Genomic DNA, 24,258 nt, shown 5'->3' on the forward strand with positions numbered 1-24,258 from the left:
TGGATTTGAACTTAACTGTTCCTAACTCCAATGCCATTTCTATATTCTTAGCCACAGATTGCTGCTTTTGAAGTTTGGATTAGGCTAATTGAATTTTTGCTTCTCACTTAGCATTTGGATTGCTCAAATCTAGATTTGCATGCATCATGGATGCATGTGCTGGGAGGAGGGTTTTAGGTCATAGAGTTCAGCTATCTTATCTTATATGAGAAAGTTAGTTCCCGGTGGCAGCTGAAAATGCCATTAGGGTACTTTTAGTGTTTTATTCACTGAATTATTCTTGCTCCTAGATATAATAAGTGATGAAAAAGCAAAGGAAAACATACCAGAGAAAAGCAATAAAAGGAGGATTTTTTCATTCTTACGGTAAGATTTTTGTGCATTGATAAAAAAATTCTACTGATCAAAACCATGTTTTCCTAGCTTAATTGTTTGGTATCTGTACAACCACATCAATATTGCTCATGGTAGAGTCCTTTTAGTCATAGAAAATTATTCTTAGGTATCTGTTATTCTTCGATGAGCCATTAAGTAGAGGAAAAACTATTGGAGGAGAAATCTGAGGGTTTATCTGGGTCCAAATCCTTGCTCTGCTACTTTTTTATTTTATTTTTATTTTTATTTTTTACCATGAATATAATGTTAGTCAAGTCACTTAACCTCTCTAGGCTTTCCTAGATCCTCATCAGAAGTAAGGAGAAAATTGAACTAGATGACATCCAAGGTCCTTTCTTATCCTAAAGGTATGATCCCACAAGCTTTCCAACTTATAGGGCAAAGTCCAAGAAGCTGTTTTGATCATGTGCAGAAAAAAAATGACCACCAGCTTGAAAATGGGCTTATAGAAAAAACTGGGCAAATACTTAAGAATTTCCTTTTGAGTTGAAGATAAATCTTCTATCAGTGAGGTAAAAAATGTTTGCTATTTGTACATACACACACACATATATACATACATACACACAGTCATACGGACACACATTCATATATAATATACATATACACCCACAGAACAAACACACACAGATATGCACATACATATGTATTCAAACAAGCATTCACAAAAACATACATACTCATTAACACATAGATACAAATTGATGAACATATTCCTCCACATATACATACACATTCATACATCCACATAATACATATGTACATGTGGAAACATGCTTATTCACATATACACAGATGCAGTTTACATATAGGATACCATATCTTTTTTTCCTTTCTTAAGGTTGGTTTGGCTCTCATATATACTCTGTCTATAAGAAAGTTTGATTTTATTATACTAGAATATTCATGAAAATAAATTACCTTCTCGTGTTTTAATTTCAGGTGTTTCTTTTGGCTAACTAGAAAACATAAAAAACAACAAAAAGAACAGCCAGTCTCATTGCAAAGTGAAAGGTATTTTCATTTTTGTTTATGGCATGTGTCATTTTTTTTTTTTTTGCATTTCTTGGCTTTTGTAATTTCTCAGGCATTGAACTATCCCTTCGGTTTGTATTATGAAAAAATAGGTTATTTCTACTTATAGAATCCATATATCTACCTCCAATCTGTGAGGAGACATGATCTCAGAGGTGCTTTGGGTGCATGGAATTGGTATCTACCTTTACTAAGAAATAAGAGTAGCAATAGCTTACCAGTTTCAAATACGAGGAGACATGGCATAGTCACATATTGAGATACACCTGAGCCCATATACAATACTTGATGAACAATCTTGTTTCTTGACTTCCCCACATGAACATTTACTGACAAAGATGTTGTGTTGGTCTCACCGGAACCTCATCTTCTGAAATATTCTTTGCCCTTTGTTGCAGATCTTAAATTTGTGAATTTTTGCATAATGTGTTTATCTTTAAGTATTCTTCTATCATAATAAGAAATATTTTATTCCATCTTCCTTATTTTTCCTCAGAACCAAAGATGAATCCAAAAAAAAAGGTTCAACAGTCACACCATCCGCAGGTCAAACCACTTTATCATGTGTAACTTCTAAAAAATGTGAGAAAAAGTCCAAGAAATAAAATGTAAGGAAAGTAAATTTTTGTCACCACGAGTTTGTCTTAAAGATTTAAGCATTTTTGTTTTCTTATTTTAACTAATCAGGCTGTCACTAACAAACAAAGGGTCAATAAACATGTATGAAGCACTTGCATTCAGTATACCAAGAAAGGCAAAAGACAGTTCTTGACCTCAAGAAGCTTACAATTTTACTGGGGAGACCATCATGTAAACAACGAGAAGAAACAAGCTTGTAAAAAATAATGGAAAGGAAACTCACTAGAACTGTGAGTTTGGAAAGACTTCTTATAGAAAGTGGGATTTTTTAGGAGACCAGGAAAGCCAGGGAACACATTCCAGGTTTGGGAGACAGTTGGAAAAATGAGAGATGGAGGATCTTATTTGAAGAAGAGCAAGGAGATATCAGTATCATTACATCAAAGATAATATTTCATTAAGTAAAATTTAAGAAGACTAGAAAAGCACTGGATTTGGTATTTGTGTCCTTGAGGTGATAAGGAACCACGAGTGTGTGAGTAGGGGACAGAGGAGTGACATAAAAAGAATTGTGCTTTAGGAAAATAACTAAGGTCTGAGCAGACCTAAGGCACAGGCAGGTCCATCAGTATGGGATTGCAGTGGTCCAGGCAAGAGGAGATGAAGGCCTGTTTGAAAATGGCATCAGTTGATCAGAGGAGAGGAGGGCACATTCAGGAGAATATTTAAAGAGGAAATTGAAAGTCTTTGACAACAGAATGGATTTGAGAGATAAGAGATAATGAGAAGTTAAGGATGGCACCTGGGGTTGTGTGTCTGGGGGATTGGGAGGTTAGTGTCCCTCTTGAAAATAATAGAAGTAATAGACAATAGATAATAAAATAGGGTAGTAAGTGATATTGAATTCAGTTTGGGATATGTTGAATTGAAGATTTCCTTAGGATATATCTATATCAGATGCAAGACTATATAGTCAGCAGAGGTTAGCATTGGATAAATAGATTTGAAGATCATTAGCACCAGAAAGAATTTAATCCATGATAGTGATGAGCTCCCTAAGCAAAAATTGGGAGAAGGTTCAGAACAATATCTTGTGTGTTGTGGGATACCCAGAGTCAGCCAGTATGACATGGATGATGAATCATCAAAGGAGACAAAGAAAAAGTAGGAGCATAAATGGGAGAATAGAAAATTTAGGGAGAAGAGACTGTCAAAGAGAAGATAGAGATCAATAATTTCAAAAGTTGCTGTAGGAAGGTCAAAAAAAGGGATGAGGACTGAAAAAAAGCCTTTGGATTTGGCAACTTAGAGATTATTGATTCTATACAGAAAGCAGTTTCAGTTGAACGATGAGGTCAGAAGCTAGACTATAGAGTTAAGAAAGTGAGAGGAGAAATGGAGTTACCTATTGTGGGTGGCCTTCTCCAGGAATTGGGCTACAAAAAGAAGGATAGATATGGGACTAGTTAGAAAAGATGCATGGATCAAAGGAAGGTTTTTTGAGGATGAAGGAGACATGCAAGTTTGTAAGCTGAAAGATATTGAAGATAAGTAAGGAAAGGGGTATGATAGAGCACAAATCCTCCTGAAGAAGATGGGATAGACTGAAATCACTTCTTCAGGTATAAATTTTGCCTTTTCAAGAAATACCCCATACTGTATGTGAGACAGGTTAAAGGAGACATTAGTGGCAGAGACATTTAAATGTTAGTAGATGAAGTGGAAGAAGAAGAAGGAGCTCTCAGTAAACATAACCTGCATGATTCATCAGGGAACTTCCTGGCCAGAATGGGGCTATTTTCCACTTCTTGCTCAAAGGCAAGACTACATATATGTGGCCCGAGCCCTTTCCCTTCTCCCTGCTGTCTTTCCTGCACCCTCTTCTTTGGCACAGGGAGGTCAAAGCCCAAGGGCAGGACTGGAATGCCCCCTGGGTGCCAGTGTCTGCCATAGGCAGTGGTTGGAATTAGTGCTTCCTGAGTTGCAGACAAGTCCAGGAGAGGCTGACATAGGATCTGGTCTGAGTCTCGTGACTGCAACCTGGAAGAAGTATGGGAGAAGCACCAGTCTTGACTCTGAAGGACCACCCTGGGCTTCTCAGTTACCTATGAAGGGATGGTACCAGGAAAGCATCTCATGATCAGTGGAGCCTGGAGGAACAAGGGCTAAGCCCTCCCCCTCTCCTCCCTGCCTTGACTCTACTCAACCCTTCTGAGTACACAAATCTTCCAAGGATTATGGAGGAGACAAGTACCAAGTAAGGGGTCTGGTAGTCAAAGACTGGATTGAACAGAAACCCTTGAAGTTCTTGCAGGGGCTATTTTAGGTCCATCAGAATACCACTTTGGCAAACATGGCTCCCCAGAATTTAGACTTCTGAGGGCATAGGATGCTGAGAACGAGGGCTGCTCAGCCCTTCTTGTTGGACTGACTATGGTTTTGACTGTAGGAACTGGGGACATTAACCAGAATTTTGGAGGAGAAAGAAACTTTACCTTTACCTTCAGAAAACCAGGGTTCAATTGCTGGCAGAGAACTAATACTGTCATGTGGACTTCAATGTTACTCCTTTATCTATGTTATTCTGATGCATTTGATACCTCAGATTCATGATATTCATGGGTAAGATGGAAGCAAGCTCACTTAAAATGAATATTCCTGTTCTTCAAAAACTCATGATTAGCACTAGTTTCAACACTCAAATGGAATGAATGTTGCAATAAAGACCCTGCTTTGGCTCTTTGGGTAGGAAAAAATTATTGATTATTTTTCATACTTTACATTTGTATATTGAAAATTGTATCTTGGGTTCAGGTCAGTTTTTATATGCCTGTGACATGTGTGAAGAATGAAAATTCTCAAGAGAGACTTTCTTAATCAATTTATTAATTAGGTAGTCTGTCATCAATAAATTGAAGCTCAGTGGTTTCTCTTGATAACCAAAGACATCAAGGGAGTCTCTGAAACAATTCAAATAATCCTCTGACAGGGAACTTGGCCAACAAGTGAAACTTCACTTTGCTGAGAATGTAGCCTGACTGAGAGTCGGCTTCTGAGCAGAGGAAGCCATTTCCATCTGGACTGTTCTTATTAATTTTCTGCTTCGGGATACATCTGGGTTTCTCTAAATCTCACTAATGGAGGAGATTAAGGACAGGAAATTCCTCTCCCCACAAAGGCTAGGCTAGACTGAATTCTGTTTATACTTTAATTAGAAATTGGGTTTCCCAGTTGGGTGGGGTCCTGCCTAATCTAAGTTAAGGGGAACAGTAATTTCATCACTCAGCCATGCCCTTTCAGAGTATTAGTCTCTAATTGACCTTTACAGAAATTGGGTCTTAATAAAAATAGAAGGAAAAGGATGGATTATGAATTAATAATTAGTTATTGATATAATAGTATATCAATCTCCCTCTTTTATATGACAATATCAAAAGATTTTGTTGATAGGTATTGCTGCCAATCATACTTATCAAGACATAGACATTTAAATAATAAATATTTTAAAAATTATTTAATTTAAATTAAATAAATAAACTATTTTAAATAACAATCTACAATCGCTAGTCTATTCAGAAGAAAAAAAAATATAGTTGGATTTTGTAGCCCTGGGGAAAGGAGGCATCTCAGATTGTGAGGAAGGTCTAAGGTTCACTTCATTAGAAGGAGCCATGGACTTTTAATAAAGTGCTATTGGCTTGGAGCTCTGCCTCAGTGGTTCTTCTTGCAGATTGGACAATTTTGGACCCCATATCATGGCAACTCTGATGGGTCAATAATGTGTGGACTCCTACCTCCCAAAAGGAAGTACATATCTGGGTGAATTTTTGCCACTGGTTTCCCCATGGACACAGGCCTTAGGAAGTTAGACTCTCTTCATTGTCTGCACCCAAATTCTCTGAATCTGAGGTAAGTTTATCCAAGCTAAAGGTTGATAAATCTATCTTGATTTACCCTAAATCTTTTTCTTCAAAGAAGGTCCTCAATTAGGTCAAAAATGGCTGCTTGAATTTATAACTAATCTATTTAGGTTTATGAGCTCTGGGGCACACAATTTCCATATTTATAAAAATTATATGGCCATAATTATAATTTTAATTTTTTTAATGCAATCTGTTGTTTTTTCCCCTCTACATTTTCTTTACTTTTACTTTCATTGTCACAGATGCAGCAGTGGAATTTCATTTCATTTTAGTAATTCCTCATTTTCAGCCAATTAGCCTCCTAGCTCCCATGACAGAGTTAAAAATAGATTTTTTTATTCTGTAAATTCTTTTAACAAGGTTAAAAATAGATTTTTTTATTCTGTAAATTCTTTTAACAAGGAATAATTCAATCATTCCTGTCACCAGTAGAAAAAAATTCTTAATTTCATCTGACGTTTACAAACCTGACTTCCAGAATATACTGCATTTCTAACCACCCTTTTTCCCATGGTGAAGTGCATCTTCCTTCATAGCCCCTGACACACTGGACCAGGAGAATTAATAGATTTACTTCTTGATGCACATGACCACTTCTAGACCACTCCTCTGTTAGTCCCATTTAACAGTCTCTCCTTTTTTATTTTTTGCACTTCATAGTATTTTATTTTTTCCAAATACATGTAGAGATAGTTTTTAACATTCATTTTTATACGATTGTGAGTCCCAAATTTTTTTCACTCCCTTCATTCCCTCTACTCTCTCCAGATAGCAAGCAGTCTGATATAAGTTATACATGTATAATCATGTCATGTTGTCAAAAAAGAATAAGAACACAAGGGGAAAATCACGAGAAAGAAAAAACAAAGAAATAAAAAAAAGTGGAAAATAGTATGCTTTAATCTGCATTCAGAGTCCATAGATTTTTTTATCTGAGTGGATGTTATTTTCCATCCCAATTGTTTTGGATCATAGTACTACTGAAAGGAGCTAAATCTATCATAGCTAATCATCACACATTGTTGTTGTTACTGTGTACAATGTTCTCCTGGTTATGCTCACTTCACTCAGCATCAGTTCCTGTAATTCCTTCAGGTTTTTCTGAAATCCAACTGCTCATAATTTCTTATAGCCCAATAATATTCAATTACATTTATACACTAGAGCTTGTTCAGCTATCCCCCAATTTCCAATTCTTTGCCATCACAAAAAGAACTGCTATAAATATTTCTGTGCATGTATACATTTCTCTTTTTTTAAATGATCTCTTTGGGAAACAGATCTAGTAGTGGTATTGCTGGATCAAAGGATATGCACATTTTATAATCCTTTGTCTATTCTGCTCTCCAGAATGATTGGATCAGATACTACTATGCCAACAATGCATTAGTGTTCTAGTTTTCCTACATTCCCTCCAATATTTATCATTTTCTTTTTCTGCCACATTATCCAATCTGATAAGTGTGAGGTGGTATGATGGCAGAGTTGTTTTAATTTGATTTTCTCTAATCAATAGTGATTTAGAATACTTTTTCATATGACTATAGATATCCTTAATTTCTTCATCTGAAAACTGCCTGTTCATAGCCTTTGACCATTTATCATTTGGGGATGATGTGTATTCTTTTAAATTTGACTCAATTCTCTACATGTTTGAGAAATAAGGCCATCATGAGATATTACTGTTGTATGCCTGTGAAACCTGGACAGCATATGACCGCCATGCTAAGAAACTGAATTGCTTCCAGTTTGTGAAGATTCCAACATCACTTTGTAACTTTGTGAATTCACAGCTTCCATCCTGGCAAAATAAGATAGTAGACAATGAATTCTTTCTCAAGCTAAACTGCCAATCATTCTAACTGTATTGCAGAGAGTGCAACTCCAATGGAATGGGCTCATTTTTTGAATGGCAAATGTAAGCTTTCCAAAAAGTCTTTTTTATGGAGAAGTCACAGAGGACAAGTACTTACTTGGTGCTCAGAAAAAAAATGATACAAGGACATACTCAAAGTCTCTCAAAAACTTTAGAATTAATTGTGTAGCACGGAAGACACTGGCACAGGACTGCCCAGCATAGCATGCCCTCATCAGAGAAGATACTGTGCTCGGAGGAAAGGGGAATGCAAGGTGTACAAAGTCAGAGAATCTGCCCCAAATGGTCAAATGGACTATTTGTGCCTGACCTATGGAAGACCATGCTGAACTTGTATTGCTCTGATCAGCCACAGTTGGAACACACTAACTTGACTCTAACATACTGATGTCATTTTGGTTCTTTTTGAGAACAAAGACCAACACCATTCAATCAATACAGAAATATGTTAAATATATTGTACATGTATAGCCTATATCAGAGTGTGGGGAGGTAAGAGAGAGAAGGGGAAAATTGGAGCTCAAAATCTTACAAAAATTAATGTTAAAAACTGTCTTTACATATAATTGGAAAAAATAAAATATTTTCAAGTGCCAAAGCACTCCTTGCCCCCCAACAGATTTAACCTCAAACACATATAAGTTGTATGTTGCTGGGCAAGACATTTAGTTTATTTTTTGCCACTGTTTCGTCAACTGTAAAGTGGGGATACCACCTATCTCCCAGGGTCACTGTGAAGTTATATTGGTAAAAAGAATTAACAAGGTGTATTAGAGCTCCTAGTAAGTGCTATACATGCTTCTTTTCTTCTACATATATATATATATTACATATATGTGTATAATATATATATAAATATATATTATACATATATTTTCACACATATATGAAATACACAATTATATGTATATATATGTATGTGTCTATGTATATATATGTATGTGTCTATGTATATATACATATCTATAAATATACTTTCACTTTTTGTAGGAAAGATTTGAAAACCAATTAAGAATCAGATTATATATAGTGGAATATTATTTATGCTGTAAGAAATGAAAAGAAAAGAATTGAAAAAATCTGGAGGAATCTGTAAGAGCTAATAGGACATATGAAGCCAATTATGATGTGCAAAATCCAGGGAAACCTTTTAAATGATCAGTAGATTCTTTCAATAGCTATTTTATCCTCCGGTTCTAGGATATCAGAGCAGTTTTCCTTAATGATTTCTTTAAAAAATTTTTTTTTGTATTAAAGCTTTTTATTTTTAAAACATATGCATGGAAAAAAAACATATGCATGGATAATTTTTCAACATTAACACTTGCAAAACCTGGCATTCCAATTCTCTCCCCACTTCTCCTAGATTGCAAGTAATTTAATGTATGTTTAACATGGTAAAAATATATGTTAAATCCAATATGCATACATATTTATACAATTATATTGCTGCAGAAGAAAAATCAAATCAAAAAGGGAAAAAATGAGAAAGAAAATAAAATACAAGCAAACAACAACAGGGTGAAAATGCTATGATGGCCTCTGTCCCTTATTTTATTAAGAATACATCTCCTCCCTGTAGCTGTGAAACGTATATGATCTGTTTCTCTTCTTAGAATATGACCTAAAGTTATGTATCTATTTAGAATATATTGTAGAACAAGAAGTAAAGGGGTTTTCTGAGTTTAATTTCAACCAAGTCTCCTCCTAATATTCCCAGCAATTGTTAATAGGGAACTAATTTTTAAGTAATTTATATTTTCTAATTTATAGAATACTAGGTGATTAAGTTCAGTTTGATATGTGTGTATGTATGTGTGTGTATGTATGTATATGTGCACATGTTAATCTATAATGAAGGTTCTGCATGTATGTAAAACCCCACATATAGAGAGGATTTTCATTTCATGAGACCCTATATGTGACAAGGGGCTTCTTCCATTTCACTGCCTATAGCATAGAGTTGTTATTTTTTGTGGCTTGAAGTGTGGGTCAGAATAGAGTTTTCTAGTCTCGTGTCTTCCCACTTTTCTCTAAGGGATGTTTTTTTTCTTGCCAGGAGAGAAAGCAGAAAGTTGGAATCAGAGTCTACTCTATTCTCCAGACTATTTCCTTAAATATTGTTAGTCAAACAGAATACAGTTATACACCCAAGAAATCATTTATAAACAATTATTGCATTTTTATTGGGACAGCAAAAGTGGTTTGACATTAAGGAAAATAATCTAAATATTAAATTCAAAATCATTAAAAACCATGTTTTAACATGTTTATTTATGCTACTTTAAAAAATTCTATGAAGAATAGATAAGAATCTTTTTTAATGTCAAAAAAAGTTTCTTATAAACCAAAGACTCATCAGCAACAAGTCTACACTAGAATGTTTCCCAATAATTGTGGGAATAAAGCAAAGAATATTAGCTCTTTTTATATTAGCAATACCAATAACACAAAAGAAAGAAATTAAAGGTATGAAGGTAGATAAGGCAGAAATAAAACTATATCTACTTGGTGGTGATATAATGGTTTATTTGAAAATACTGTGGAATTAGGAAAAATACTAATTAATACAACTTTAGGAAAGTTGCTGGCCATAAAATAACCTTTCAAAAATCAATACTTAGAGTCAATTATAAAGTATTTCTTAAAGAAACAAAGAATAAAATAGAGGATATTGAGTGCTCATTTCTATGATATAATAAAAATGTCAGGACAAAGTTAATTTATACTTTTAATGTGAAGTCAATTAATTTATCTAAGGAACGTCTTGATAAAACTTGATAAAATACCTCCCACCAAGTTGAAAAAACAAGGGTTAGAATTTTAAGGGAAGTAATGAAAAGAGGTAGTACAGAAGAAAGGGGATAGCCTTTCCAGACCTCAGATTATATTATAAAACAACAATCATCAAAATCATCTGATACTGAGTACAAAATAGAAATAGATACATGGAACAGACTAAATAAGGGAAAAGGTAACCTCTGTCTCAAAACCCATTGGAATGGAGTCCTCCTAAATGGTGGAGGAAACACAAAGTCCTCTTCAGTATTCCTTGGGGACTCTTCAAGTTTCCAATCATTTTGCGCACTTTTGATTTCCAACTTCAAGAAGGAAGATGGAAAAAGACAACTCTATTTAAATTGCTGAAAGAAAAGACTTTGGGAAGACACTAGAGGAGCTGACAGTCTCCATTATATTCCTGTCTCTAGCTTTCTACTCTACCAACTAGGCAGTTTCCCTTTGGATGAGAACTAAAATTATCTCTCTCTCAGTTGAACAGAATTATCTCAGTCTCAGTGGGACAGTTCCTTTGTTCTGTATTGGCCAGGTTAATGGCATTGAAAACCTCTTCTTCAGATAGAAAATTGAATTAAGAGAGTTTGGCTTCAACCTGAGGTACATGGTCATTTGTTTCTGCATTGATTGATGATGGTCTCTTGAGAACACTATGGAAGTGTTTAGCCCATTTCTCCAGGATCCTGTCTTTATCACTAATCAAGGTGGCTTCATCAGGACCAAATAATTGAGAAGTCCCAAGAGTATTTGGCCCATAAATAGCATCCTAAAAATATTTTGGTTTTTAACTATCAGTATAAAATTGAATTTCATATTCCATCTTATTGATCCAAGAATCCTTCATCTCTTTAAGCTTTGTTTGCCCTTCACTTTTGATATGGTGTTAAATGCTATCTTCTTAGAAATACATAAACTATACTGCCAATAAAACCCATGTAGTTCTTGATTTTCATTTAGCATCTGTTGAAATTCCCCATCATTTTCACCCAACCAACCTTGATGTGTGCCAAGTATTTTGGCTCAGATGACTAAATGTAGTGTTCTACACCAAATCTCTCAAAACTGCTTTACTCTTGTCAGCTTTCCCTCCAAGGTAGCAACAAACAATTTGCACTGGAGAAGCACTCTAACTATTGACATTATATCTTTTGGTATTTATCTTACTTTGAGGTATCTGGTTTTGCTAAATGTGAATGTTTACCTTGAAGAGATGAAGTTTATTATCTATTCAGCACTCTGCACCACACATCTCCTTTGTGACATAGTCTATTAACTGTCATGTTTTATATAGAGAGATTTGTGTCTCATTACAATCATCTATAATGAGGGGGGAAGGAAGTAAACAAAAAATGCATATAATAACTTTACTATTTATTTAAAAGAATATTACAGATAACATAATAGATTTGCAATGTCATGTAGAATCATGTTTCTTCCCTCTATTCTACTATATTATGGAAATTCTTGTCTTATTTCTAAAGTTCAGAATAAAATAAGAATAAATGAGAAAACATCAATGTTCGGTGCCAGAGTGAATCCATGAAGTTTTATTGCTTTTAGGTAAATGGAGGACAGTAGACAACCATCTTTGGTAGTTACTTTATCTATTTCCAATACCATTCTTCTGAAGAATTCCCTGCCATGTACGATAGTCATGTTTACTGTGTCATTCCAAATTACAAGCTTGTTCCCTTTTACATCCCATTGATGATGAGGGTCTCCAGGTCTTCATAAAATTCTTCTTCTTACCATCAGGGTTTATGATGGTAAGAGCACATATGGCATGGTGCTTTCCTACAAGTGATGGCCACTTTGCCATAAACCTGTCATGATTGCCTGTTGACTAAATTAGTTTTGATTGAGAAACCTTTGCCAGCTCACAGCACTCCCCATCACTGTGGCCATTCCAGAAAAATGTGTGTCTAGCTCCAACTTAGATAAGCTGCCTTCCTTTACCAGCCTTGTTTCACTATTATTTGGATATACTGCTGAATTCTCTTGAACCAAGAGCTATTTGTCTTTCAGGTCTTCGGATTTTATGTTGTCCATAAATGTGCACATATTACCAATAGTGAATGCAATCATCTTCACAAGAGTTTTTGTATTTTGTGTTTTTGGTTTGTTTTAAGCACAAGGTAGGATCCTGCCTGCCGCGGTAAGCAGGTCACGGTCAGATTGGGTGAAGCAACCAAGTTTTAGGCAACCTTTTCTAGTCCCTTCCTCATGTCACCAGGGAGGCATTGTGGTCCTTTAAAAAGACTTTCAGATACGCAGAGGCTGTTGCATTCCACTGTTACTTCAGTGTAGTGGGAAGACTATGGCGTAAGCTCCTGTCTGCAGAGCAGTGATTACACCTGCCAGTGTTTCTGCAACTGTAACTGCTGCTTCATCACTTACCCATTGACACAGGATTTGTCATAGGATTTTTACATAGGTAAAAATGTTAAAATGGCAGCAGTAATGTCTTTTGACTCATGAAATATGGACTAAAGTAAGACAGAGTTGTTTGAAGGGTCTCATTCAAATGTATAACCTTGAGCTATTCTCCATAATACATTGTTCAAAAGATTTGAAAAAGTAATTCTTAAGGAAAGAGATATAAACTATGAATGGCAATATGAAAAAATGCTCCTAAATCTTCAATAATTAGAGAAATACAAGTTCAAGCAACTCTGAATTTCTACATTATATCTAAGAGATGAGTGAAATTGTGCAAAATGGCAAATGACAAATGTTGGGGAGAGGTTTACTGGTCAACAGGTACATTGGCATTCAAGAAACTCTGAATTGGTGCAACTATTGTGCAAAGCAATTTGAAACTATGTCCAGTGTGCTACCAAACTCTCTAAACCCTCTGACTTAACTTCTAGACCTATGTCACAAAGTGATCAAAGAAAGAAAAAAGGATCCACATGTACAAAAACTAGTGGCAAAGAACTGGAACCTGATATGTCCATCAATCAGAAAGTATGGTAAATGAATATAATGGAATACCATAGCGCCATAAGAAATGAAGCAAGGGATAGTTTCACAGAATCCTGGGACAACTAGCATAAAGAGATATGCAGAGTGAAGTGAGCAAAGTCAGGAGAAGAGTGAACAGAATAACATTATTAAGAATATAATGATAACATTGAAAGAATGAGCAACTTGAATGAGAAAAAACATGTTCCTTCATAGAATTAGACTGAAATGAAATCTTTAAATTCTTCTTGCCTTTTGTAGATAATTTTTTACTTTATCATTAAGAGTATATTTCATTCCAGCCTAAAGTTCCCTTTTTTTGTTTCATTTTCAAAAGAAAAACAAGTGGCCTGGTGAATAGTGTATTGCTTTGGAGAGAAGTTTACTGCACAGATTTCCCAGGTACATGACTTTTCTGGGAAACTTATATAGAATATTTTCCAGTAGAATTGATAATTCCCAGATCATGAAAATTGGGATTGAACCACAACTTCACCAAGTTGGGGAACTGGAGGAACAGTGCCTCCCTCATAGAACGTATCAATGTCTCAAGCCTACATGAGCAGTGAGACTGAAGAGAAGCTCCAGAGAGTATCTCTGTTTCAAAAGAGAGAAAATGTGAGTATTGTATGGTACCTCTGAATTGTGAGGGTAGGGAAAAGAAGAGACAGGAAGAAGTCATGCAGATAAAATGTGCCTGCAATGAGAATAGTACAAGTCAGTCAATTCTGTTGTTACTCTATCTTCCCCAACCCCAATACACATATACATAGATTATGAGAAGAATATTAAGAGAACAATAGGTACACTGATAGTGATGAAAGTCATTTTAAAAAATCTAGAGGGAGACAGAGCCAAAATGGTGGAGTCTTTATCTGAGTTCCTCCTAGTATTCCTCAGATCAACACCAGAACTGTTTTTGAAGTGATAGAACCCACAGATTTTTGGAGTATAACAAATTTCCAGCAGAAGATACTTTGGAAGAACTTCAGGAAAGGTCTGTTTCAATTGGGTGGGAGGAAAGTGATCTAGTGCAGACCCAGTGCAGGGAGCAAGGCACTGCAGTATCCATAGGCTGGGAATCTATTGGGAGGCTTTTAGGCAAAATACAGCTACATTGGCTCCTCTGTTGTGGTTACAAGCCAGTGGATTAGCAGATTAGCTCTGAGATATCCAACACAAATACAGAAAATATTGCAAGCAGCCAGAAGGAAACAATTCAAAAGTAGAGGAACCATAATCAGGATTATCCAGGGCCTAGCAGCTTCCACTTTAAAGAATCGAAGGGTATGGAATTTGATATTCCAAAAGTCAAAGGAACTTGGATGCAGCCTACAATCAATTATCCTGCAAAATCAAACATTTCCTTTCAGGGAAAAAGATGGACAATTCAATGAAACAGGTGAATTCATTTATTTCTAATGAAAAAAACCAGAGCTGAATAGAAAATTTGATCTTCAAATACAAAAATCAAGAGAAGCATAAAAAAGGTAAAAAGGAAAGAAAAATAACTCTTTTAAAGGTTAAAAAGCTTAGATCCCTATATGGGGTTCAACTCTTGAGATCTGCATCTCTGTTATAGGTTTACTTAGAGAGTGCAGATATAATTTTATTTTACTGTGATTATATAAAAAAGAAACTAGAGGACGAAAGGTGATTCTACTGGAAGAAAAGAAAAATGGAGTTAAAATGGGGGTAAATTACATCTCATGAAGAGGCAAAAAAGACCTATAACAATTGAGGGAAAGAAGGGATGAGCATTGTGTGAACCTTACTCTCATCAGATTTGGCTCAAAGAGAGAATATCAGACCTATTTATCCTCACAGAGAAACTTGTCTCACCCTACAGAGTAGTAGGAAGGGAAAGGGAAATGGAAAGTGGGAGGCTAATAGAAAGAACAGAAGTAGATGGGGAAAGAGATAAGAAAGGAGGAGGAGCTGTAAAAGGGGAGATCTGTTTGAGAGAGGGAGTGGTCAGAAGCAAAATATTGGGAAGGAGGGAAAGGAAAGGAAAAAAAAAAAAGGATACCTGGGGAAAAACAAGATGGCAGCAAATAGAGTTAGTAATTTTAATTATGAATGTGAATGGGATGAACTCTCCTATAAAGCAGAAGCATATAGCAGATAGGATTAAAAGCCATAAGCTTGTTATTTAAAAGAAACACATTTAAAGCAGAGTGATATATTCAGAATAAAGATAAAAAACTGGAGCAGAATCTATTTTGCTTCAGCTGAAATTAAAAAAAAAAGGGGGGGTAGCAATCATGATCTGGGATCAAACAAAAGCAAAATAGATCTAAATAAAGGAGATAAGGAAGGAAATTACATCCTACTAAAAAGTACCAAAATAATGAAGTAATATCAATACTAAACATATATGCATCAAGTGGCATAGCATCCAAATGCCTGTAGGAGAAATTAAAAGAGAGTTGAAAGAAGAATTAGACAGCAAAGCTATACTAGTAGGATATCTTAACCTTACTCTCTCAGAATTAGATGAATCAAACCACAAAATAAATAAAAAAGAAGTTAAGGAGGTAAATAGAATTTAGAAAAGTTAGGTATGATAGACCTTTGGAGAAAATTGAAGATAAAAAGGAATATTCTTTTTTTCTCAGCAGTACATGAAACCTGTACAAAAACTGACCATGCATTAGCGCATACAAACCTCAACATAAAATGCAGAAAGGCAGAAATAGTAAATGCATTTTTCAGATCATGATGCCATAATAAATTTCATACAATAAAAGGCCTAGGGGAAAATAGACAAAAACCAATTGGAAACTAAATAATCTAATCCTAAAGAATGAATGGGTTAAACAACAAATCATAAACACAATTGATAATTTCATCCAAGAGAATTGGGACAATATACTAGAATTTGTGGGATGCAGCCTAAGCAGTTCTTAGGGGAAATTTTTTATCGGTAGATTTTTACTTGCATATAATAGAGAAAGAGAAGATCAATGAATTGGGCTTGTAACTAAAAAAGCTAGAGAAACAAATTAAAACCCCCCAATTAAATACCAAATTTGAAATTTTGAAAATAATAAGGGAGATTAATAAAATTGAAAGTTAAAAAAAAAACTATTGAATTAATAAATAAAACTAAAAGTTGGTTTTATGAAAAAACCAACAAAATAGAGAAACCTTTAGTTAATTTGATTAGAAATAGGAAAGAAGAAAGCCAAATTGTTAATATTAAAAATGAAAAGGGAGAACATTCCACCAATGAAGAGGAAATTAGAGCAATAATTAGGAGTTATTTTGCCCAACTTTGTCAATAAATCTGATAATCTAAATAAAATGGAAGAATACTGACAAAAATATATTTTGCCCAGATTAACCAAAAAGGAAATAAATTACATATGATGCTTGCTGATGGTTTTAAATAGATGTTACTCACCATTTTAAGGAGAAAAGCTTCTACATCAGGAAATCTAGATGTCCTGAGGAAAAGTAGCTCACCAATATATATGTGGACCTTTTTCTAGCCTGAAAGGAAATGGAGATGAGACTCTGTGTGAAAAGCTTCCTTTTTTTTTCTAAAGGAATAATGAGGATTTTTTTTTTTTTGCAATTATATCTTCCCTTTCAAGCAATGAAATGCAAATTCGTTAAATGTTTAATATACCTGGCCCTCCATTAGGTAGGCTGAATATAAATAGAAACTATGAAACAATTCCTACTCAAAAAAATCTTACATTCCAACAAGGAAGACAAAAGGTATGCATAAAAATATAAATAATATAAGCATACACACAAATAAATACAGAGCAGGTACATAGAACATTGAGAGCTAGAATCTTGACAGTGGAAGAAGAAACTCTTTATGCAGAAGACAATGTTTGAATTATGTGTTGAAGAAAGTCATTCTGTGAGGCAGAAGTGAAGAGGGAAAACTTTCTAGGAATATTGGATGAACAGTGTTAATGCAGAGAAATAGGAATCTAAGTATCATGTGTGAGGAAGAGAGAAAAGACCATTTTACCCTCAGAGTTCTGCAAGTGGAGGCTTGAAAAGAACTGAAAAGAAAAATTGGTAACAGGTTATATAAGACTTTAAAAGGAAATGATCCTTTATTTTTCATAGAGGCAATAGAGTTCCAAAGGATTTTACCGAGGAGGATGGAATATATAACCAAATCACTTAAACAACAATGTATAAGGGAGATACACTGAGTGGAGTGAAACTGGGAGAAGAGAAGCTGATTAGGAGGCCAGTGCAATAAGTCGGCAGAGAAGTGATGGAAACCTATACTAAGATGTTACCTGGGTGAATAGAAAAAAGATATATGGGGTAGAAAGATGTCAGTGAGATAAAAATGATAAGATTTGGCAGGTTGCTGCATACATGGAAAGAGGGAGAATAAATAATTAGCAACAATTCTAAGATTATAAACTGTCTAGACTGATGGGAATTGTACTGTTTCAACAGAAATAGATAAGTTTTGAAAAAGGATAAGGTTAGAAAAAGAAAATTAGTTTATTTTCAGACATAGTATGAAATTTCTAATAAACAACTGATAATTTGAGATTAAAGCATAAGAAACTAGGATAAGAGGTATAGATACGTGAATTATCTGCTTAGAAAGTATAAGTACATATTCATGAGAGTTGATGAGTTAAATACCAAAGAGGAGAGAAAAAGACAAAGATCTAGGACAGAATACTCACAATGAGGAAACCCAGTATATATGCATGATGAACTATGAAAGAAGACTATCCATTGGGCTAGACAGTCTGGTTAATAATCCGGAATTATGTGACAAAAATCATCAAACCTTTTAATATCAAAATTTTTTAATAGCCTAGAAATGCCACTATTGCATATCTCAAGGAATAAAAGACAAAAAGAAAGGTCTGATATATATCTAAACATTCATAGTATCATTTTTTGCAGTACCAAAAATCTGATAACAAAGAGAATAGCCATAATTTAAAGAGAGGCTAACTACATTATGCTATATCAGTGTTATGAAAATGGCAAATACCATGTCAGCCTTAATTCCCATCAAATGCAATGATCCAAGGGGGGGGGGGATGACCCAGAAAACAAATAGTGAAATATCTCCTTTTCTTCATAGAGATTTAATGGCTTGTGATTTCCAGTCACAATTTTGGAAGATTTTTTAAAAATTGGCTTTGTGATCACAGAAAAATTGTTGTGTAAAATTGCTGGAAATTGTTGTGTAAAAAACAAAATATATTGATAAAAAATAAAATAAAATTGATTTCTTTATAGGCTCTCCTCTGTCCCAAATTAACCTATTGTAGAAGTACTGTGTATGTGTGTGTCTGTATGTCTGTGCGTGAATAATTATGCACCAGTAGGCATATATTTATCTCCCAGAGGAAAAGGAAGCAGAGGAAGTAATGATTTAAGAAAAACCAAGAATTGCTTATTTGAATCATAGAGAGCCTTCCTTCTTTCTGAAAGGCAATAAATGATATTAAGTCCAATTATTAAGATTTCACCTTGGACTTGACCCTGAGTGAGTCATAGGCTAAATACAGGAAGTAGAGAAAAGCTGAATTTACCAAGCTCTTCCCTGAGTTTTTCTGAAAGAGAAAGAAATCTGATAAAACCAAATTCTAGAGAAAGCAAAGGTCTTTTCTCTTTAAATACCAGATGAGGATGCTCCTTTCTTAGCTAATCGAAGACATCTTTCTGAAATCATCAGTTCTTGCTCTGGAAACTTGACATAATGTTTTCCTTTTTGAAGCCTGGAGTTCTGTCTTCTTTGCCCCCATTTCATTATTCTCTTCTTCCTCCCTTTTCCTAGTTTTTACCCTCTCACATATCAAGCTCCTGCTCATCTCTTTACTTTGTCCTTGTTCTGCATTATTTTTGGCTTTTTGTTCCTTCTCCTTTGCCTGGATCAATCTCCTTAATTTTTTCCTTTCTTTCAGGATGAAAAACACTCTGATGCCAAAGAGAATTCCTAATCAGGGCTTTCTTCTATGGAAAAATCTTGGGGAAGAAGGGCTCTGAGAGAGGGAAGCAAGGAGATTAGGTCAAATACACACCTCCAAAAAGCCATTTTCCCTCTACTTTGATTCTTTACTCTGCCCCATCTCCCCTAAGTATGAAATTTCTAATAAACAACTGATAATTTGAGATTAAAGCATAAGAAACTAGGATAAGAGGTATAGATACGTGAATTATCTGCTTAGAAAGTATAAGTACATATTCATGAGAGTTGATGAGTTAAATACCAAAGAGGAGAGAAAAAGACAAAGATCTAGGACAGAATACTCACAATGAGGAAACCCAGTATATATGCATGATGAACTACGAAAGAAGACTATCCATTGGGCTAGACAGTCTGGTTAATAATCCGGAATTATGTGACAAAAATCATCAAACCTTTTAATATCAAAATTTTTTAATAGCCTAGAAATGCCACTATTGCATATCTCAAGGATATGTGCCCCACTCAGACATCTGCAGAAGAAAGAGGAACATGAAGCAGATGAGTAGAAAATAGTTTAGAAAACACACTATCTTTCTCAGAACTACAAACATGAAAAATAGAAAAGAGAATCAAATAAGTAATCAATAAATATTAATTAAATACCTAGTGTGTGTATGGGTTGATTTTACAAGATAGTCAAGGAAATAAGTTATTAGTGACCCGCAAAAACCGGCATTGGGACTACTTGCCATAAATACCTTATCTAGTAGTATAAACTCCAATAGTTCTTGATCACAATGTCAGTGATTTCCTGAAGAAAAACATATAACTGGTGAGCCACTAGTGTGGCACTCATCAATTATTTCCTTTCTTACCTTTCCTTAAAAAGCCAATAAATGCCATCTCAGGGAAATGATGAAGGCAAGTGAGGAAGGGATAAAATTTAGAACTCAAAACTTTAACAAAAATTAATAGAGAGATGCACATAGAGATAGAAAGAAAGAAGGAAGGAAGGAAGGAAGAAGGGAAGGAAGGAAGGAAGGAAGGAAGGAAGGAAGGAAGGAAGGAAGGAAGGAAGGAAGGAAGGAAGGAAGGAAGGAAGGAAGAGAAGGAGGGAAGGAGGAAGGGAAGGAGGGAAGGGAGGAAATCCAGTAACTTCCTCAGAAGCCATGCTCTGCAGAGAACACTTTCCAGTGGTAAAACCTAGGTCCTCATACCAAAGGTTCTTTTGACTTTTGTTCAAGGGAGTAAAAAGCTGAGGGCTTAAAAAAAAGTAAAGGGAGTAAAAGCTGAAGGGAAAAAAGAATAGATTTTTTAAAAAGACAGTTTATATATTGGAATTAATCATTTTTTAAAATATTTGGTAAAATTCATATGAAAATCATCTCTTGCTAGAGATTTTTTCTATTTTTTTAAAATTAAAGCTTTTTATTTTCAAAACATATGTATGGATAATTTATCAACATTGACCCTTGCAAAACCTTGTGTTCCAAATTTTCTTCCCTTCCCCCAATCTCTCCCCTAAAGGGCAAGTAATCCAATATATATTAAATGTTTTAAAATATGTTAAATCCAACATATGTATACATATTTATATAATTTTCATGCTGAACAAGTAAAAGATCAACAAGGGGAAAAAAAGAAAACAAAATGCAAGCAAAAAACAACAAAAAGAGTGAAAATCCACACTCAGTTTCCACAATCTTTTCCCTTGGTGTAGACGGCTCTCTTCATCACAAAATGATTGGAAATGGCCTGAATCATCATATTATTGAAAAGAATTGATCTTCATATAATCTTGCTGTTGCCATGCCCAATGATCTCCTCATTCTGCTCATTTCATTTAGCATCAGTTCATATAAGTCTCTCCAGGACTCTCTGAAATCATCCTGCTGATCATTTCTTATACAACAATAATATTCCATAACATTCATATACCATAAATTATTCAGCCATTCTCCAATTGACAGACATCCGCTCAGTTTCTAGTTTCTTGACAATATAAAAAGGGTTGTAATAAACAATTTTGTACATGTGGGTCCCTTTTCCTCCTTGAAGATCTCTTTGGGATACAGACCCAGTAGAAACACTGTTGGATTAAAGAATATACACATTTTGATAGCCCTTTGGGCATGGTTCCAAATTGCTTTCCATGATTAGATCAGCGCATAACTCCACCAACAATATATTAGTGTCCCAGTTTTCCTACATCCCCTCCAACATTCATCATTATCTTTTCCTATCATCTTAGCCAATCTGAGAATTGTGTACTGGTATCTCAGAGTTGTCTTAATTTGCATTTCTTTGATCAATACTGATTTAGAGCACTTTTTCATATAACTAGAAATGGTCTCAATTTCTTCATCTGAAAATTGTCTGTTCATATCACTGACCATTTATCCATTGGAGAATGGCTTGAATTCTTATAAATTGAGTCAATTCTCTATATATTTTAGAAATGAGGCCTTTATCAGAACCCTTAGAGTTTTTCCCAGTTTAATGTTTACCTTCTTATCTTGTCTGCATTGGTTTTGTTTATACAAAACCTTTTTAACTTAATAAAATTAAAATTATCCCTTTTGTGTTCAGAAAAGTACTTCTTCTTTGGTCACAAATTCCTACCTTCTCCACAGAACTGAGAGGTAAACTATCCTTTGTTCTTCTAGTTTGCTTATAATATCATTCTTTATGTTTAAATCATGAACCCATTTTGACCTTATCTTGGAATATGGTGCTAGGAGTGGGTCAATACCTAGTTTCTGCCATACTAATTTCCAATTTTCCCAGCAATTTTTGTCAAATAGAGAGTTCTTATCTGAAAAGCTGAGATCTTTGAGTTTGTCAAACATTAGATTACTATAGTCATTGATTATTTTGTCCTATAAACATTACTATAGTCATTAATTATTTTGTCCTGTAAACCTAACCTATTCCACTGATTGACTACTCTGTTTCTTAGCCGGTACCAAATGGTTTTGATGACTGTTACTTTATAATATAGTTTTAGGTCTGCCACAGTTAGACTACCTTCACGGGCATTTTTGCTTCATTAATTCCCTTGAAATTCTTTACCTTTTGTTCTTCCAGATGAATTTTGTTATTTTTTCCTAGATCTGTAAAATAATTTCTTGGAAGTTTGATTGCTTATGGCACTAAATAAGTAGGTTAATTTAGGTAGTATTGTCATTTTTATTATATTCACTCAGTTTACCCATGAGTATTTGATATTTTCCCAAATGATTAGATCTGACTTTGTGGAAAGTGTTTTGTAGTTGAGTTCATATAGTTCCTGACTTTGCCTTGGCAGGTAGAGACCTAAATATTTTATATTACCTAAAGTTAATTTAAATGGAATTTCTCTTTGTATCTCTTGCTACAGGACTTTGTAATATATAAAAATGCTGATGATTTATGTGGATTTATTATATTAAAGTTGTGAAATGGTTTTTTTTTAACAGTTTTTAGTTGATTCTCTAAGTATACCATCGTATATCTGCAAAGAGTGATAATTTGATTTCCTCATTACCTACTCTAACTCCTTTAATCTTTTTTTTTCTTCTCTTATTGCCAAAGCTAACATTTCTAATACAATATTGAATAGTAATGGTGATAGTGGGCAACCTTGTTTCACCCCTGGTCTTAGTGGAAATGGTCCTAGGTTGTCTTCATTATATATGATGCTTGCTGATGGTTTTAAATAGATGCTACTGACCATTTTAAGGAAAACTCCATTTATTCCTATACTCTCTAGTGTTTCTAATAGGAATGAGTGTTGGATTTTTATCAAAAGCTTTGTCTGCGTCTATTGATGAGATAATCTTATGATTTTTGTTAGTTTGATTATTGATATTGTCAATTATGCCAATAGTTTTCCTAGTATTATACCAGCCCTCCATTTCTGGTAAAAATCCTGCTTGGTCATGGTGTATTATCCTGGAGATAACTTGCTGAAATCTCTTTGGTAATATTTTATTTAAGATTTTTGCATCAATATTCATTAGGGAAATTGGTCTATAATTTTTTTCTCTGTCTTAATCCTACCTAATTTAGGTATCAGCATCATATCTGTATCATAAAAGGAATTTATTAGGACTCCTTCTTTCCCTATTTTTTTTCAAATAGTTTGCATACTATTGGAATTAACTGTTCTTTAAATGTTTGGTAGAATTAACATGTAAATCCATCTGGCCCTGGAGATTTTTTCTTAGGGAAATAGCTTGTTCTATTTCTTTTTCCTAAATGGGAATATTTGAATAATTTATTTCCTTTTTGTTTAATCTGGGCAATCTATATTTTTGTAACCATTCCTCCATTTTACTTATCAGATTTATTGACATAAAGCTGGGCAAAATAACTCCTAATTATTGCTCTAATTTCCTCTTCATTGGTGGAAAGTTCTCCTTTTTCATTTTTGATACTAACATTTTTTTCTTTTTTTAACTAAACTAACTAGAGGCTAAACTAAAGGTTTCTCTCTTTTGTTGGTTTTTTCATAAAACCAACTCCTAGTTTTGTTTATTAATTCAATAGTTTTCTTACTTTTGATTTTATTAATCTTTTATTTTCAAAATTCCAAATTTAGTATTTGAGGGTTTTTAATTTTTTTGTTTGTTTTTTGCTGAGGCAATTGGGGTTAAGTGACTTGTCCAGGGTCACACAGATAGAAAGGGCTAAATGTTTGAGGCCATATTTGAACTCAGGTCCGCCTTACTTCAGACTTGTTGCTCTCTCCACTGTGCCACCTAGCTGTCCCAATTTGTTGTTTTTCTAGC

The sequence above is a fragment of the Antechinus flavipes genome, chromosome 3, assembly GCF_016432865.1.
Source record: "Antechinus flavipes isolate AdamAnt ecotype Samford, QLD, Australia chromosome 3, AdamAnt_v2, whole genome shotgun sequence".
Taxonomy (NCBI): Eukaryota; Metazoa; Chordata; class Mammalia; order Dasyuromorphia; family Dasyuridae; genus Antechinus; species Antechinus flavipes.